This window comes from Bombus impatiens, unplaced genomic scaffold (genome assembly GCF_000188095.3).
Source record: "Bombus impatiens unplaced genomic scaffold, BIMP_2.2 scf_1002, whole genome shotgun sequence".
Lineage (NCBI taxonomy): Eukaryota > Metazoa > Arthropoda > Insecta > Hymenoptera > Apidae > Bombus > Bombus impatiens.
In genome coordinates, this window is record NT_177421.1 from 225627 (window position 1) to 243401 (window position 17775).

Here is a 17775-nt window from a genome sequence, read left to right on the forward strand (position 1 = left end):
CAAATCGATTCGCAAGTTTCGTTTACCACATTCATTTCCAACCAGAATCTGTCCGTTTACACGCTTCTTAATAAAAATCCTCGACAACAGGCAGCGTTCGCCATGATTCTTTGACAAACTCGCCCCTCGATCGAAACAACATCGGCTAGCTGGATTCTATTCCCGCGCAGCACGAATTATATTAGTTGCACAGCACGTGTCGAGTTTCGATACCTTCTTTGACTCAATCAAATCGCGTTTATACAGGAAATTCGCAAGACGCGAATAGTATCGATACCTCATCGAATGGAACCATTACCTCCTGAGCGATCCTCGGTTGGTCGGAGCAAACTCGCGTACACACGTAGATTAATCTCACAGCACCATCCACTCGAACGATCGATTCGTGATCGTTTAAGAAAAAAAAAAAAAAAAAGAAAAAAGGGACCAAGGAAAAGATCGCAAACGATAGAAAATTGATATTCCTCGTGGCTAAAACTCGATCTCGACGTAACGAACCGACAGACGGAGAACGGAACAGTGTCGATCGACGACGGAGAAATCGACGATTGCGAAGGTGCACGTGTTGCCGCGACGTGCGCCAACGCTAGACTGGTGCACGGTCGGTCGCTCGGTTGGCCGCCTGACTCGTCGCTGACTCTCCCTACTGCGTGGTTGGCCGACCGGCTGGATGGCGGGGTGGTTCGCTGACTGCATGGTAGAATCGCTAGCCGGAACAACCCTTTCCCTTGTTGCTCGCCACTCTTCGTGTCGGCCCTCTGTTTTCTCCGAGGCCAGCACTGCTGAATGTTAGAGTCACACTCGTGTTTTGAGTCTACTGGAAAAACTTTTCGATTCGATCCACCGTCGAGGACTAAACTTCGCTAACTGGACTTTTCCTGCAGAAAGGAAAAGAGAGAGAGAGAGAGCATTCAATGCAAATTTTCCAACGTCGCTCGTTTTTTATCGACCATTTTGTAGGACGCTGAGTACCTTCGAACCGAGCCGTGCAGAGGAAGGAAGACAGTCGAGTCACGTATTTCCTTTCTTTCAATTCCGACGTCCTAAAGATATCTTTCACTGCGTTCTCGTGATTTTTTCATCGGGAATCTGAAAGGTGCTCGGAGCAGTTCCTAAATTAGGGAAAAGGAGGTTGAGTTCGAGTTAGATACGCCGTTGGATTTAAGTTTCTCTGAGAAGCTTTGGCAGTGTGCATTATCATTCAGATCATTATCCCGTACCGTCGTGGGATTTGTCGAGACTCCTCGTGCGTGTTTCCTCCTTGCGATCGAATTGACTTAATGACACTTTGATCTCGCGGCTGCTTGAAATCTAGTTTCGCGAAATTCCAACGATGCTGCGGCGATGCTGAGTGCAGCTTCTATTACCGTAAGTGTGGGCTATAGACACGCCGTTGAAACTTGCCCTATGACAAGCGAACGCGGCAGATTGCATTGAATTCACACCCCAACATTAAGTAGCATGCAAATTATTGCAAGCGGAGTTTAATTAAAGTCACACGATCGACACTGCGACACATTGAAATCCGGATCCTGATAATTTATCCACCGAGCAAAAAGTTTACGTCCTGTTGGAATCTGTGTTGGCTTCTGATCGCCGCACAACGAGCCGGAAAACTATCCAGCGCAAAGGTTCTTTCGACTACATCTCCATCGAATTAACCACGCTGAGGCAGAGAGGAAACAGTTGAGCGGAACAGGAAGTCGTAGAATAGAAACTAGCCTGTCTGATGCACCGGTCCCGTTCAACTCGCAATTCCCATTACTTTGAAGTCTCTCACGGAAGAATATTTGCCTGTCTGTCTAGCGTCACTCAGCCCCTTTGTTATTCCACGACTCCTCAACGCTTTTCTTCTACTGGTTGGTCGATCGACCTAACTTATCATCCGATCTGTGCCACTTTCAGCTGCTTAACACGTTTGAGTCGCTACGCGTTAACTCACGCACGACGAGTCGTATTGATCTAAGAGGTTCTTAACTTCTAACTTTTGCCAAACGTTTCTGGCTTTGTTCGATCGGTTATCCGGTCAATCTCTGCCCTTAATAGCGGCTATTAGACGCAATCAGCTACACGATAACGCGAAATTATAGAGAATCACGATTATACAATTACTAACCTTTTTGGGTTTCGCAGAGACGAAAGAACGCCGCGTGTCTTCCATATCACGAAGGCTTAAGTTAACCGTGAGAAGACACGAACCCGAGTTAATAGCGACTGTACATTCCTGTCTGAGCTCTACCAAGCTAGATATATTCTATTCTGGTTTTATTTCCTCATCGTTTCAATTATTCTCGTCTTAGTTGCTATCTTGTTCTCTTGAAGAGTTTCATCGCACATCTGACGTTTTGAATCGTCTTGTCACTTAAACACCTAGTTGAAAATGAAACGTTTCGAAACTTCAGGATGTTCTATTTAGAAAACTGCATGTTTGGCACCGAATTAAATTATTCTAATATCCGTTGAAGCTTCAGAGAAAGACACGGTTTGTGACAAAGAAGATTTTTAAGCTACTAAGATTATAACTCGTCTTTATCTTATATTCTCGTTCCTTTTATAACACACATCGTGCAAATATACTTCAATATTTTACAATTAATCCATAGAAACATTAATAACTCAGGCAAGTATTAGTATATTCAAAGAAATACGAACATATCCGGAAGCTTTTCGTTTTACCGCACCGCAACGGATATGATTAAATCAGAAATTAACGAAAATATTCATCGCATATGGGAGAAGCTATTTTCAACACGAACGAGAATCGATATACAGAGCACTATGTTGCACAGGAGCCTGTAAAATTCTCTCAAGTTATTGACGATCGCGGACCCAGGCTCATTTCCGCGTTAAACCAGAATTTCAGGACGATAAAACGGCCGAGTAACAGCATTTTTACGCGCGAATCTCGCTGTTACGCGATCGAAATCAGGATAAATCCCATTCGTCGAGAGAGACGCGACAGGGCAATATGAACGGCCCGACAGAACAAGCAGCTTCGAAACCGCGTTGTTTTATTATCAATGGAAAAGATCGTGAAATATTCAGCGCGCAATTATTATGATACATCGATTCATCGATGCGACGTATACACGAACTTTTATCATGCGAATACGCGGTGTCTGTCGATTAACATCGACATTACAGCGTCGTTCGTCAAGATGAGAAGCCGTGCGCGCTCCACACTGACGTTTCAATCGCGATTGTTCCTCGCAAATCGCTTTTTTTTTTGATCGTATATCGTGCATTTCGAACGATCGGCTTTTGTTCATACGTACGCTACATCGACTAAAGTCGGTAGCTAGGAGACTGCTTCTACCGGAGAGTTTCGCAGAATCGATAAAGTATCGACGATACGTCAAGTTCGATGACGGAGAAGGTGGGGTCTTAGACCTTGCATCGATTAGATTACAGTTTTGGATACTTTGGTGACTTACACCGCCGCATCGTCTAGTCATCTTTCGTTCATCAAAGAAGATATTCCGAGCGTGTGAAATTTAGAAATTCCTTGCAATAGAATTCTTTGCGTCGTAGTAACGTCTCGTGTGATTTTTACGACGATCGGCATCTCGTATTTCTGAAAGGCTCTCGCGACAAGTTAATGGGAAGAGCGGTTTGTAGAACTGGATGTTTGTTACCGTTTACACGTTTCACAATATTTGCCTCTTTACTGCGTTGTATTATTGATTCGATTAGAATAATTATTATACAAAGTTCTTTCAATTATAAGAGGCATAAAGCTGCGATTTCAAAATCAACAAATTTCAGAATTTGTATTTCCACATTTCCTCTATTTTATAATATTCCGTTTTTCCTTCCCTTTCAGTGAAATATCGAGTCCCCGCTGCACTGTCATCGCCGGATGCAGAGGATATAGAGAAAGAGGACTTCAAAAGATCGTGGTAAGTAGATTCATGTTTATAGAAGAAAATTTTATACAAACAGAACTCGCAGAACATAGATTTTAGAAAGAATATACGAAACTAAAGATCCAGATAACGAAAAGATAATAGTGAAAATATGCCAAAGATTTTCGTCTTTAGAAAGATTAATGGTAGTATACGGCTCGTGTTAAAATTCCCGGAAGTTTCATTATCGTAATCCATTCTACGTTCTCACAAAACATTGTTCAACTCAGCTATGGGACCCGGAGCACAGTGAAATCATTTGGTAGCAACAAGATAGAATGACAGATAGATAGAAACTCGCGGCGAAACAGTTACAGGAAATGATCGCGTGTGAAGCAGTTTTTCAGGAAACGTAACACGGACCATAAATCGCGGCGATTTGCGAGCGGACGCGTTCGTTTTGCCAGACTTCCGTCGCGGGGCAGAAGAAGAGCCGCTCGGTTTGACGCCTTGATTTCAAGCGGCTCGATGATCGCCGCGTGACAAATGGCCGTGACGCGAGAGCTAGCTCGTGGCCTGGCTGCACGCACACGCCGACACAATTAATGGGGATCCTTGGGGATCGCGAGAGGTGGCCGACCGGAGATCGAAAATATATCGTGGAATACGAATCGGCGACGCGAGTTAACGGCGCGCGACGCGACCCTCCGAGTGATTTACGATCGCGGAATTCGAGGAAAGGAGAATTTTAGTGTTCCCTGCCGTTTACTCGGCCCCTTCTGTTTCAAATCTGCCATTGCGAGAAATACCGCGGATTACGACCGACTAATGCCTTGATTTACAATCTTTCATAAAAATGTTCGAACGCTTGTAGGAATTTTTTACGCACGTATTGCGTGTCTTGTACGAAATATTTCAAAATTTAATTAGCGCTATAACGAAGGAAAAAATTTCTATCGAGATAAATAGTCGGCTCGGCTCGATGGGATGTCTGACTACGAATATTCTACTCGTCGTGCGTATACTGAAACTCTAGAGCGAGGAAGAACATAAAGATGATCTACTTAATCGTAGAAGCTGAAGCTCGACTAAACTTAGTGAAGTAGCAAATTGCGTGTTAAACGAGCCAGCATAGACGTGCAAAAATGAAATCATTTCACGTGGAAAAATTGGAAGAGAAAAAGCGCATGTAGCCTGTACGTCAATCAAAATTCACTTTTTTCTATTGTTCGGGCTGCAAACTGTTCTCATCAACTCTGGAAGCTGTATTCGAAGAAAAATTGCCAACTATACTCCGGATCTGTTAACAAGTAATTCGCTATTCTTTATCATTAAATTAACGCTGCTATCGATACTCGAAGGATGAAGTACGATGCCAGCGAGTGATATTAATAGCCAATGGTGATAAATTACTTGGATGGTGATAAATATTAGCGAATGATTCGCGATATTATAAAACGTTAACACGAAGAAGTACTCCGTCATCGAGAGATATTGAGACAGCTGAAATATTAGCGAACGCTTCACGAGCAGATCAAACGTTCGATATACGAGTTAATTACGAGCAAAACGTTGGACGAGTGAGTTCGCGAACCTTGCACGAATGCGTTCGATGTGACAAGCACAGAGAGCATAGGAGAAAATGGAAAGGATCGGCGCTCTCATCGGAGGCGTTCGATTGCAACGACGTGTTGGAACTGGCGGTGCAGCCACTGCTGGTGTGCCGTTCCCTTGCCAGGCTTTAAGGTTCAAAGCAGCGTATCTCTGAAAGCCACGGAAAAAACAACCTGAAAGCGGTAAATACACGGCCACATCGGGATCATGATCAAACAGCTGCTCGCATCTCGCTATTCACTGGCCAATGAATGCGCTCTGCAGAACTTTGCGATAATCCTATGGCTTATATCGATTACCGTAGCACCGCTCCGCTGGCGGTTGTTTCTCAAGGCGTGAAACAACCAGCCTAAGAAGGATTTGTAACTGGAGAGCACGGGTTTTAAGGCAATCTCCAGACCGCCTTCTCTTGATTAGTTCCACCGCTGGAACTGGATCGCGCAACGAGACTCGTTTAAAAGTTGATTCAAGCTAGTTGCCTCTTTCTTTCTCCTCCTCTCGTTTTCTTTTTCTTCTTCGTACGAGAACTACAGGAACTTGTGCTTGTTCCGTATTGGAATTACCGTCCCCCGATGGCTGTATTGAAAAAAATGTCACACTGTTCGTCGTTTATGTTGGCGTCGCATGCAATTTTTCGTTAACTGGGTGCAGCTGGCTACATTGTTTAAAGCTAATCAATTTAGCACCATTACCATGTAAAATTGACGCGCCTCGGAGTTTAATCAATATTTGAGGATTATTGTGGATATGAAATGGCCATTGCACGTATTTATTCACTCTCGGTGAACGATAAATATTTACGGCATTGTTATTTTATCGTTATGCCTTTGCGCGACACTGTTCGACCTTCAATTTTCCAAGCGTAAACTGTTGCATTCCAAGCTGTGTTCTTCTCTAACGAGAAAATCCAAAAGATTGGCCAGATATAGTGAATCGTACTACAAAAACGGATGATACGTGGACTTCCTAGTTAGATCAAGGCAAATTGAATAGTTTTGTTGAAATCTTCATTCGCCAAATTAACGTCGTAAACGGGTGAATTCTTACGATGTGGATACAAACAGCAGGGTTTAATCGTCGCCTCATTACGTAAGATGCTACGGGACTGGAACACCTTAATCCTTAACAAACAGGGGGATCGTTTGCGTTCGCGTCTTCTCGCGTCCCCAAAGCTTCTACTTAAATCTTCACGTAGCTTAATTATCTCTACACCCAGACAATGAAACGATTTTAATTTTCTGGCCGATTCTTTCTTTTTCATTCTCCTTTCTCCGATTCTTTCTTTCGTTTTATCGTCTATAAATATAAATTCACCGACTTGGCGCCCATGAAATTTCGTTTGCCAACGCCGCGCACAACTTCCTCGACGAAACTTCTTCGAGTTCCCTTACTTTCCATGGGAATATGCGCCGATAAAGTACATTAAACGCGGTAGGCTTGTATCCCCGGATGAAGTTTAATTTTAATGCGCCAAATATCGGGAAACACGGATTGCCCCTCGCGAAATTTCGTCGTAACGGCAACGGATTCGGGGAATAACTGCGTCGAAAACACTTGGGAAATTTAGCTAACGGTGAATTTCACGACTCGATCTGCTTGAAGATTCGTGTTTAATTTAGCATGCTTTCAGCAGACACGGCGACACTTTACAGATAAATTGCCGCGACATAAGGTAAACTCGCGGAATGATTCGCAATGTGGCGAAAAAATATATAGCGAATCACGATAACCTCGATACCTACTGAGAATTGTATTTTATCGTTCCATTTAGCTTCCTGTATATTTTTTTCTCTCTCTCTTCTATGGCCGCTATTTGTTAGACGCGAAGATTTCCACATTCGCATAAAAGGTGTGGTGAACATTTTTACGCTAAATCACGTTTAGCAAAATGATGTGGCAATTGGGAAGATACAAAAACGCGTGAAAAAAATATGTTTGAAAAAGAGGACGACAGGACGAGCGAATATAAAATAGTAAAAGCGACAGTTTAAATTCACTACAACTCCAAATTCGGCAATGGATGGATATTTTTGGTCCAGGTAGTTTTTCTATTTGCGTTCCCGTTTCGCCATGCGTATCGTTCGATATATCGAGTGCGGCCAAGCTCGATATTTTATTTGCATAATACCTCGGAATGAACGAATTTAGGAAAACATTTCAAAGATTACAATTTTTCAGTTCGATCGTTGCAACTGATCGGATACGTTTTCGTTTTCTATCGGAAATCGTTTCGAGATTATATTACATCGTTAAATTCCATTGGAGCGTCCAAATATAACGGCAATGACATCGATTTAATTTCATTCAGATTTTCAATGTTTGAGGGAAAACTCAGAGGCGCGACGATATTTTGAAGATGAGATTGCTTGATCAATTTAATCCTTCCTAATTGTATCTCAAATGAACCCTGTTCCATGAAGTCACGCAGCACGTCGCACCACTTTGACAACGTATGATGGATATTAGTTTGTCAGTAGACACCTTGATGAAGCTCGATTATAACGACGCCGTTATCAACAACGTTATCAGGTGAACTACACGTCCGAATTATGTTCTTCTTCGTGTTTGAAATTTGAAGATATATTTTCTATACATCTGACTGCTTCTGCATAATAATTTATTAAATTAATTTAGTGAATTGTCAAACAGGTAAATTGTTTTGTTAATTTGCAACGTTATATCAAACAGACTATTTACTAAACGAGCATGAAGTTATGTCATTTCATCAGTAGTTTAAAATAATGAAACATTTATATTTCCTTATTTTCATATATTATATTGTTACTTAAAAGCTACGCATCTTACTACTGAGAATTCGCAGCCAGTTAGCAGACTTAGTGACCAGCGAGTCAAGAGAGATGGAATGGATAATAATATTTCAACGTTCTATATAGTAGGAAATGATACAGAAAATTGGGATATGCCTGATTTCATTCGCAATTAAATAAATCGATAATTTGTGCAAAACATCTAGAAACGTGTTAACGAGCCTTCAAATGAATCACCTAAGTCCTGTTAAACAATCGACTGTACGCTTGAAAATGGTCGTAACGCAGGAAACCGCAGGATCCAGTTGCCTAACACAAGAAACCCCAAATTTGATTTCAACTCGCAAGAAACTGTACACTTTAATCCATTTTATCTCAGCAAATTATTAAACTTTACTTCATCGCATCAACGTGCTATAAAATCCAATTTCTTAACGTCGAACCCATCCCTTTTAACTCCTAACGCTACCAGAATTCCGAGACGTCCAAATATAAGTATGTTCCACAGTCCTGAATCCTAAATTTACCGCAGCAAACACGAGACTCTTCTCGTAGACGCTTTCCTCTTTAAAAACCATTCACTTCAAAATTAAAGATACAGGATGAAAGGTGAAAGGTGAAAGGCGAAAGGTGCGATATTCTCGCAAGTTCGCCGCTAGCGCTTTCGGCGGCATCGATGTCAAGGATACGCGTCAGGCTGGCGCATACGTCATCGCAACAATCTAACGCGTACTCGGTAGTCGGATCATATATAATGCGTTCCACCGCACGGATATACAGAACGGGGCCGGTAAACGACCGAAATCTGGACGCCGATAACATACGTACACACGTATGCACGGCCATTGCATACGCATTTGCATCTGGCATCCGACGCAAGTCGGCCTCTCTCGTGGATATGCATGAAGGATCGAGGCGAAATTTTGGCTAAACTTGAAGCGCTCGCGAGTTCCGAGTACAACGTCAAGGACACGTGTACGACCACCCTTGAAATTGCATCGACTGTCTTATTTCCACGCTCGATCTCTCAACCTTGCAGCATTTTGTTCCTATTATATTTACAGAATCGTGGAACACCGCGCGGAAAAAGCACAGAAAGCTGACTTCTTCGTTCGTGACTTTCAAACATTCCACGTTCAAGGTACTTCGCCTGGGAACTTGTTTCTGTAATCCGATGGCAAGCGGCTTCGTCGTTTGCGTTTTCGATTGGTTGCTCGTTCATAGTTTCGCGAATATATAATGCGAATGTGTATGCGTTAAAAACAGTTCGAAATTTGACTGACATTCGTAGCGAGACACGCGAATTCACAGATCATTGGCTTTTCTTTCGACCTATCCTTTTTTTCTTTCGAATTTGAAAATGTTGAGAATAAGTAAATGGTAAAGTGCACGCGATGGGAGAATAATTTAATATCTTGTGAGTCTAACGAGAAAAATTGCTAGAAGGATACGATCGAAGGAACGATTATGACCATGTAGCCGGCAATTAGGGTGTTTCGTGCCGGCTGCTACCGAGAGCCAAGCACCGTGTTTATTCAAAATAATCTTTTGAACTTCTGTCGATAAGCCGTAGTATCGTTTTACCGATAAATCCATCGAAGCATATCTGTCATTTTCTATAATATAAAACTCGTAATCGTTCGAAAACACAAGCATAAATAACACGTAATACCAAACGTATACCTGATACATACATATTCGTATCGTCGTTTTCCTGTTTTACAAACTAAAACTATAAATCAGTATGGCTCTCATTTACAGGCTTCAACTTAATTGACCATTGAATGAGGCCAACACTGAACTGTTTTTACAAAAAAAAAGCGTCACTCCAAAGCTTCATTGGCCAAGAATAATAAACAATATTGTTATACAGGCTAACAATAGCGATAGCAATTGAAAAAAGGATCGTCGATCGAGCAACCGTATGACACAAAGCGGTGAGCTTAGAAGCAACCACGAGCAATCTCGGAATTGCACCGATAGTATCGGTAGAAGAGAAGAATTAAGCAAACGAACGGCTCGGCTTATTGCTCCCATCAGCTGAATCGAAGTACCAGCCGGGGCAATAATTGAATTACACCGTGTACGGTAGGAAACAAAAGCATCGGGCGAATTAAATGAACCAGCTGCTACACGAGCTTATACTCGAAAGCTAGAGAAGCTTTCCCTCTGCCGATGGTAATCGCGCCGTACCACGCGCGTCCGATATTTCCTCGAGATCCACCGTGAAGTTCTGCATTTCGTGAGTCGCTTTATTCCGCGCTCGCTCGCGGCGATTCTCGTCCGAAAAGTGCAATCTTCGAATCCGGAGAAGCTGAAGACGCTCAGAGGGAAGAGAATAGTTGTCTACATTGTGTTTCTTGGCTAGGGGACGCGACGGGACGAGTAAATGTACCGTGTATTCTGCAAGTATTCTTCAAGAAATCTGTAATGGTATAGGTTTTATAGCTGAGAGGTGAGCGAAAGCCTTGAAAATTCAATCGGGACACCGTTGTTATCGAATAACCGATTCAACGAGGAAGGAATTTTTGATTTATATTGACCAGCAATCGTCGCATTTTAAACGAATAGCGTTGAAATTTTCCCGAAACCAATTCACTTCGCCACGTGTACGTATTAACGTCAAAGAGAATAACACGTAAATAATGATACGGCTCGTTAAATTTTTATCGTACTTTTAGTAGTGTTGGAATATGAGTAAGAGTCGCTCGTTGTGTGAATCTACGTCTCTATGTGTTGTGCAACTGTTAATTCTTTACTATGCCATGCTGAAACTATCTTCCTATACAATTGAAGTTTCTTAGGTGGAAGAAATAAAAGATGTATATCGAATCGAGTAACGACAGATCAAAGGTCTCAAAAGCCAACTAGGTTAGAAAAACGAAAGAAAGTAGAAATACTGGATTGTTCCTTTCGGAGAGGAAACGTCTAAGAAAGAGAGAAGTGACGGCCGAACGTCGAGGGGATTCGACAACTTCTTGGAAATGCCGGCCACGAATTTACCCTGACCACGCTGCCATGCTGGAAAATCAAGTCCCAACGGACAGTAGTCGAGCCTTTTCGTCTCTTTCTGTGGCGAATACTTTTGCAGACGCGAGCGGAAACTTTCGCTGCCGTTAAACGAGTCAACTAAACTTCCAGTTTTGGGAGGCCAGCAGCGTATTTGAAATCGCGACGATGAAAAAGAATACGATATCGCGTACGAATATTTGTCCAACTTCGTTCGCTCTGTCCCCGCTTTTACGGCCCGGACGCTTTATTAGATGACTCTCGACTGAAACTGCAAAGATGTCAACGCGACTTCCGAATAAAAAATTTCGAGTGGAGAGCGTGTTTCGAATTTTTCATTTCGCGTCCAGCATCTGTCGAGATTCGCCGATAATCGGAAGTTGAAGATGGGACGTAAATTATTCAAAGTTCTTCGATTCAATTACGGAGAGTAAAAATATATTCTTAGCCGGAAGGCGGTCGAAATCGATAACACCAGTGAGTAGTTTCTTTACACAAACTGTATTTTTGTTATCAAGTCTTCACGTGGCAACCTGCATTCAAATCAATTCACGTATTTTCTCAATAAATTCTCAATTTTGATCAATAGCTCAATATAAACACCACACGTATTATTTTACTACTTACGAATTACTTACTTCGCTATCGCTTCACGCAAATCTTCCACGCGGAGCGTCTCTCCCGCTTTTGCTCAAAATTACGACATAGTACTCGTTTCGTCATTTAGAAAACATCTAAGCTTAGGTTTTTAACTTTCGGCTTCGTTGTTTCTGTCTGGAATACGTCGAATCTCTGACATTTTTATTATTTAAAAAATTGTTGGCACACAGCAAGGGAGCGATGTGCCTGAAACAATGCAGCACGTTTTGTTTTTCACCGATACATTGTGAAAAACTCCGATGGCTGCATATACGCGGTACTCATTTTCAACGAATATCCCAAGATCGCTAGCTCGTTGTTGGACATCGAGCGGCATCGTTTAGGCAGATGTGCTAGAAAGCCCATTGCGGAAGAACTTCCATTACTTGATATCGCGTGAAGAACTGTGTCAAATGAAAATATATGAGCCTCGCTTTATGCACGTTCGTAGCTAGTGAAAGGAAACCGGTCGCAAGAAGCGACTAGCTCTATGAGGTGGCACTTCTTTCAGAACTTGCTTTGCAATGAACCATCCGGCTTGATAACGTATCAACTGGCCCGGTTATCAATGCTGCGAGTTTATTCAGTGATCTCAGATATTTAATGAAAAGCTTCCTCTAACCTTCTTCCAAACACAGATTATACGAACTACTTATCTGTGCTGTGTTTGATCATTCCCGATTCAATCTACTTTTCTGTTTCTGAACCCTTCGTGACGAGCTTTTCTTTGATCAATGTAATAGGATCTACAGATTGTACACACAAGTTTGACAAAATGTGGAGATGGCAGCTGAAAAACACGACAAGTCATAATCGATCATTTACGTTATAGTTGATTATCATCAATGAGTTAAATTTAGATCGCGTTATGTAAAACTTAGACCGCCAACGCTACAATGTAGCCTAATCTTAACCCAAATCTAAGCGAAGCTCTTTTTGCGAATATGCCGGAAACTAAAGCCTAGTCATACGTACAGTTCGAAAATTACTCAGAATGTCGAGCTTAATATCACATTTCAAGGCCATAGAAATCGAACAATTGTCTTGTATTTGGACTAATTATCGTCGTTTCTGTTTACAAAAGAGCTCGAAAATTATCCTCCAATTCTTTCCAACGATCGATCACTTTACTAGACGAATGGATGTTTTAATCAGGCTTTAATCAAGACTCCTTGGGAACGGATCCATTTTTTAAATTCGTCGGTAGCCCATCGCGGACGTGGAAAGTGACGCATTAAGAACCATTTATCTACGGTGAAAGAGAGCATCCAATCCGTTCCTTTCGCCGGAGCAAATGAAATTCCCCAGAGTGGAAAAAAGGAAAACGCGACAAAGCGGGGATGATTTGTCAGGACGAATGGGGGATAAAAAAAGAAGAAGGTTGGCTAATGCACGCTCGGAGGAAACATATCGGTGACTCAGATATAATTTTCATCTCCGAATTTCGCATCCGACCGGCGTGCGTTCCGTTCTCCATTCAGGATGCACGTAGCCCGGGATGATGTCTCACGTAAAGCCACCAACGCTCAACGTAACAAGGCAAACATGCGCGTATCCTTATCGCGCCTGAGTCATGCCACGACATCCGGTAACGCAACCTCGGCTTTCGCAACAGAACCGGCACGCGGACTTTCCCTCGTAAAATTTCGTATCTCGCCTAGAGACGACAGCGACCAGGCAAACGCAGGGTCACGAGTCCCGAAGGAAAGCAAACATGCCAATCTAGGTGCCAGTAGCTCGCATTATAAGATGTTTTGCTCTTTCAGATCACGGTTACACGCGATGTATGAAGTCTGAATTATCGTATGATCTGATTATTTGATATTTTATTTGATACGGATGATATGTTCATAGGAATTGTTTATGGCGAGGGTTCACAAATATTAGGTTGTCCGAAAGGTTTCTTTCGTTTTATAAGGAAATAATAGACGCACAATGTTTTTTGTTTTTATTAGTTTATTGAATTATGCACGAATATAATAATAGAAATAAAACGAAACGGACCATACCTAATTCAATAAAATAATATAAAACAGAAATTGTTGTTCATCTATTATCGCCTTATGAAACGAAAGGAACTTTTCGGACAACCTAATACTTTCGTGAGTTATTGAAACAGACGGTTTAAACATACAGCGAAATGTTACTAAAAATCTTGTCGTTTATTTTGAATAATTATCGTAGTGGAAATCATGACGTGTAAAGGAATATTAGCTTCCTAAGAAGCGATTCTCGACGAAGCTGTAAGAAGGTCTTCGCAAAGCACGGCTTCGCATCGTTATCAGTTACCTAAGTTAAGAACAGCTTTAGGAGAAGAGCGAAGAATGCGGTCATCCGCGAAACCTCTTTTTGGTAATGCATCCGCTTTCCACTGGCATGAATATAACAATAACGATAATCAATATTCATGGAAAGCGACTGCGTATTCGTGACGCGAAGAGAAAATTAACATAAAAGTATGCGTGTTTGTATTTATCAAAGAAATTTTGAAGATCGAATGCTTCGAATGAATTATTTCACGCATAACACAGCCGGTTTACCGCTACGACGAACTTTATCGACGTAGAAAGTCGGTTTTACTGCCCCTTATTTTCCATTCGATCGAAATGCTTGGCTAAACTCGTAAAACCGAAGATATAATTACCGGAGTGATTTCACGCTTTAGTACTGCAATTTCTTCTCTAATCTGTTCGTTGGTAAACGGTCGATTTGCATGATGTTTGCAGTTTATTTAAAAATATGCTATTATCGTTCCATACTGACCGTAGAATGAAAATATCCGACGAACTCTTTCACTCCAGCTATTTTCACGATCTGCTTGTGAAATTTTATCGATCTCTGAATGTATTTAAATGTATTCAAATGCATTGTGTTTTGGTATATAATAGGTATATAACCGTATTTCTATCGCAATAAAAGTCAACGCTGTATTTAGCGGAGTTTGATAATTAATAAAAAATCATTTCTCTCGCGAGCTTGAGGAGAACTCGATCTTGAAGGTTCTCGATTCAATATCACGAGTACACGGAAATTTTATGTTCCAATAGTATTACCGAAAACACCTGCATACTTTTGGTAATTTGCAAAAGCAAAGAGTCTGAAACCTGATCGTTTTGACAAATACGATAGTCTCGATGTTACAACCTACGTCTTTTAACAGAAGAAACCCCTTCTATGGCGTGACGGTTATACTCTGTGTCAAACTATGTACAAAATCGAAGGAAGTATAGAGGAATAAGCTCGATACAGTGGAATGTATCGAAGGACTCGTCATGCGGCTTGTCAAGTGTATCTTGACGCGTGTATATTAGGGAGTAAGCCAGCAGATCTGACTTTCAGATCTTCTCCGGGGAAGGGAGAGGCGGCAAACGCGAAGGGGTTAATCGCCCCGCTATAAATTATCAGGCTTGATGCATTGCTACGTGGTTGGTTGGTCGACTGAGCTCCACGCTGGTCTTTGATATATGCATATATGCCTTCCATGCACACACGCGCCAAATTGCACACACGTACGTGAACTCGGTACGCGTGACGATGTAAGACGCGTTCCGCGCGTCTACGTGTCTCTCTATTCTGATGCAGGCTTAGGTGCAAGGTTGACCGACATCTTACGTTATACAATGCACTGCGTGCGTGAATATGTGTGATCGCGTGTCACTGGATTAGGCCATTCTTGCGTCCATTCTGCTGTTGTATCGCTCTAACATCGGACAACGCATATGACCACGAACCATACGACCTACAATGGGGGAAGAACATGATAAGTGAAATTTTCTATTTCTATAGCAGGCAAATAGTTTTAAAATTCAGTACTTTGCCAGTATCAAAATTATCTTTTCATCTAATTTAGAAGGTAAACGCAGGTTTTCGTAGTCTTCAAAATTTTCAAAGATCAAAGAAGAAGAAAATCAGCAGAAACGTACTTTCGTTCCATGAATTTTTTAATTGCAGCAATTGAGGATTCTTACGAATCTGGAATAATAGGGGTAGTTTCAATCGGTCTTTTAAAGAAATGACGCGCTGTTAAAGTTTCGTTCGAATAAACGACATTTCGTGCATACACCCACCTAATGCAATATTATTTCAATCGATTTAATAGTGAGTAGTTAAAAGTGGAATTCTTCTTTTCCTTTAACGAACTCGGAACAAATGTTTTATTCACTGAACCACGGAGATTATTACGTCTTCCTTACAATTATACCTCTGCGAATGGAAATGTGTTCTTTTTCTGTAATATTATATGTCATTTTACCAGCATATAAAAGAACACGTTTAATTTAAATTAAGACATCATTCTACAACGATAGAATTTCTTTTTGCAATACATTTCTAAGATACAATTTCTCTTTAAGTTTCTTCGATTCCATTTCTTTTCCAAACTCATCAGACTCTGCGTTTCCGCGAAGAACCTGTTCTGAAACGATGCTTCGAATAACAGGAAACCATTCCAACCTTGTTTCACCGCATCGAGTACTCTCGTGATACTATTTTTCCATACCGCAAACTACCCTAATGTTACTTGCCTCTATGGAAAGCTCGAAATTTCGCGGCCTCCGCGTTAAGTGCGAAATTATTCAGAAAACTTGATACGATCTTCTCAAGCGTGTACCTCGGTAAGATTGCATTCCGAACACTGGGTGCGTGATGTAGGAGAATCTACGATTGCTTTTGCGCGGAGACCGGGGAAACTCGACGTCTCCCTCGGCGCTTTCGGTGCATTACAGGAAGCAATTATGACTACATGTTCTTTCCGGTCGTAGATAACGACGATTCGCTCATACGTGAAGAATGGTTGTGGTCTTTAGCCATTTAAGCATTCGTAAACGTAACAAAGTATGTTTCGGTTTCTAACAAATTTCTAATCATCTCTATACCTATATCGATTTACCCATCAATGTTGTTGGTGACTCAGAATTAATGTTATAGTTATCGATAGTAATTCTATAGATTGTTTATGAAAAGATTTTTTAAAATAATAAAATTCCAAAGTCAACCCTTTGACATTGTAATGAACAAGCTGAGAAATAACAGTTTCATTGTTGCCAAAGTTTCTTGCGTTTCTACTATGTCGATGAAAGAAGATTGTAGAAGGATTAAATTTTGTATTTCTATGGAGTACATATCACAAACCCTTGACCGCCAGTATATATAGAACTACTTGACAATTACTTCTAATTTGCATTCTACTTTGAACGTCGACACAAAGCAACTTTTCTAGTTTTGCTTCAATATTATCTCGGGGCACTTCGTTAAAAGTAGCTATTTACACGCGTCATCGCGTCGTCTCCTCTTCCGTTTCACCATATTTTTCCACTGCAGGCCTTAATCCAGCTCTCTGTCCGCCAAGCTTTGGCTTATAATTAACGTAACGAGTAAACTTTCAGACTGTATCCCTCGCCATAAAAACAAAGTAATCGCCGTTAACATCGAAACATCTCTCTCTCTCTCTCCCTCCCTCTCTCTCGGAATTCAATTCCCACGGTAAATTAAATCCTACTGCCATTTCAATCGACTCTAAAACGTTCTGGATCCCGAGATTTTTCCACGGCTTATTTCTGCCGTGATCCTTAAAAAGCGTTTACCATTCGTAAAGATCGCATTTAGATAACTAATAGGAGCGGAGTAATTTTTACGACACGGCCTGGATATCTCGTCAGTGCGATCTGCGTCTTTAACGCGAACCAGAACTCGGCAAAAACTTGGACGGTCGTTCGTTTTTCGAATGTCTTTGCTCAGTTCTCAAAAGCCACGGCGAAATGCTTAAAACGCGTGAATCACCGTATAAAACTGTACTGTTAAATGAATTTTTGCTCGAGATTCCTAAAAGGTTGCGTGACACGTGTCACGAAAGTTACGCGGTTCACGTGCTTTTTGCTTCGTGCCGCCCTGTCACGTTTCTG

General features: G+C 41.5%; 1 protein-coding gene across 4 annotated transcripts in view; it reads right to left on the reverse strand.

Annotated features, from left to right (window-relative positions):
- Positions 1-17775, reverse strand: part of LOC100740194 (protein artichoke) — a 178998-nt gene that overhangs the window by 85507 nt on the left and 75716 nt on the right. For 2 of the 4 annotated variants that reach the window (XM_033323438.1, XM_033323433.1), the window contains exon 1: positions 299-601. The exons of 1 other annotated variant lie outside the window; for it this stretch is intronic. The gene's annotated coding sequence lies outside the window, so the exon portion shown is untranslated. Of the gene's footprint in view, positions 1-277; positions 602-17775 lie in introns of those variants that run through there. One more of the 4 variants, XM_033323435.1, reaches the window with a different exon arrangement.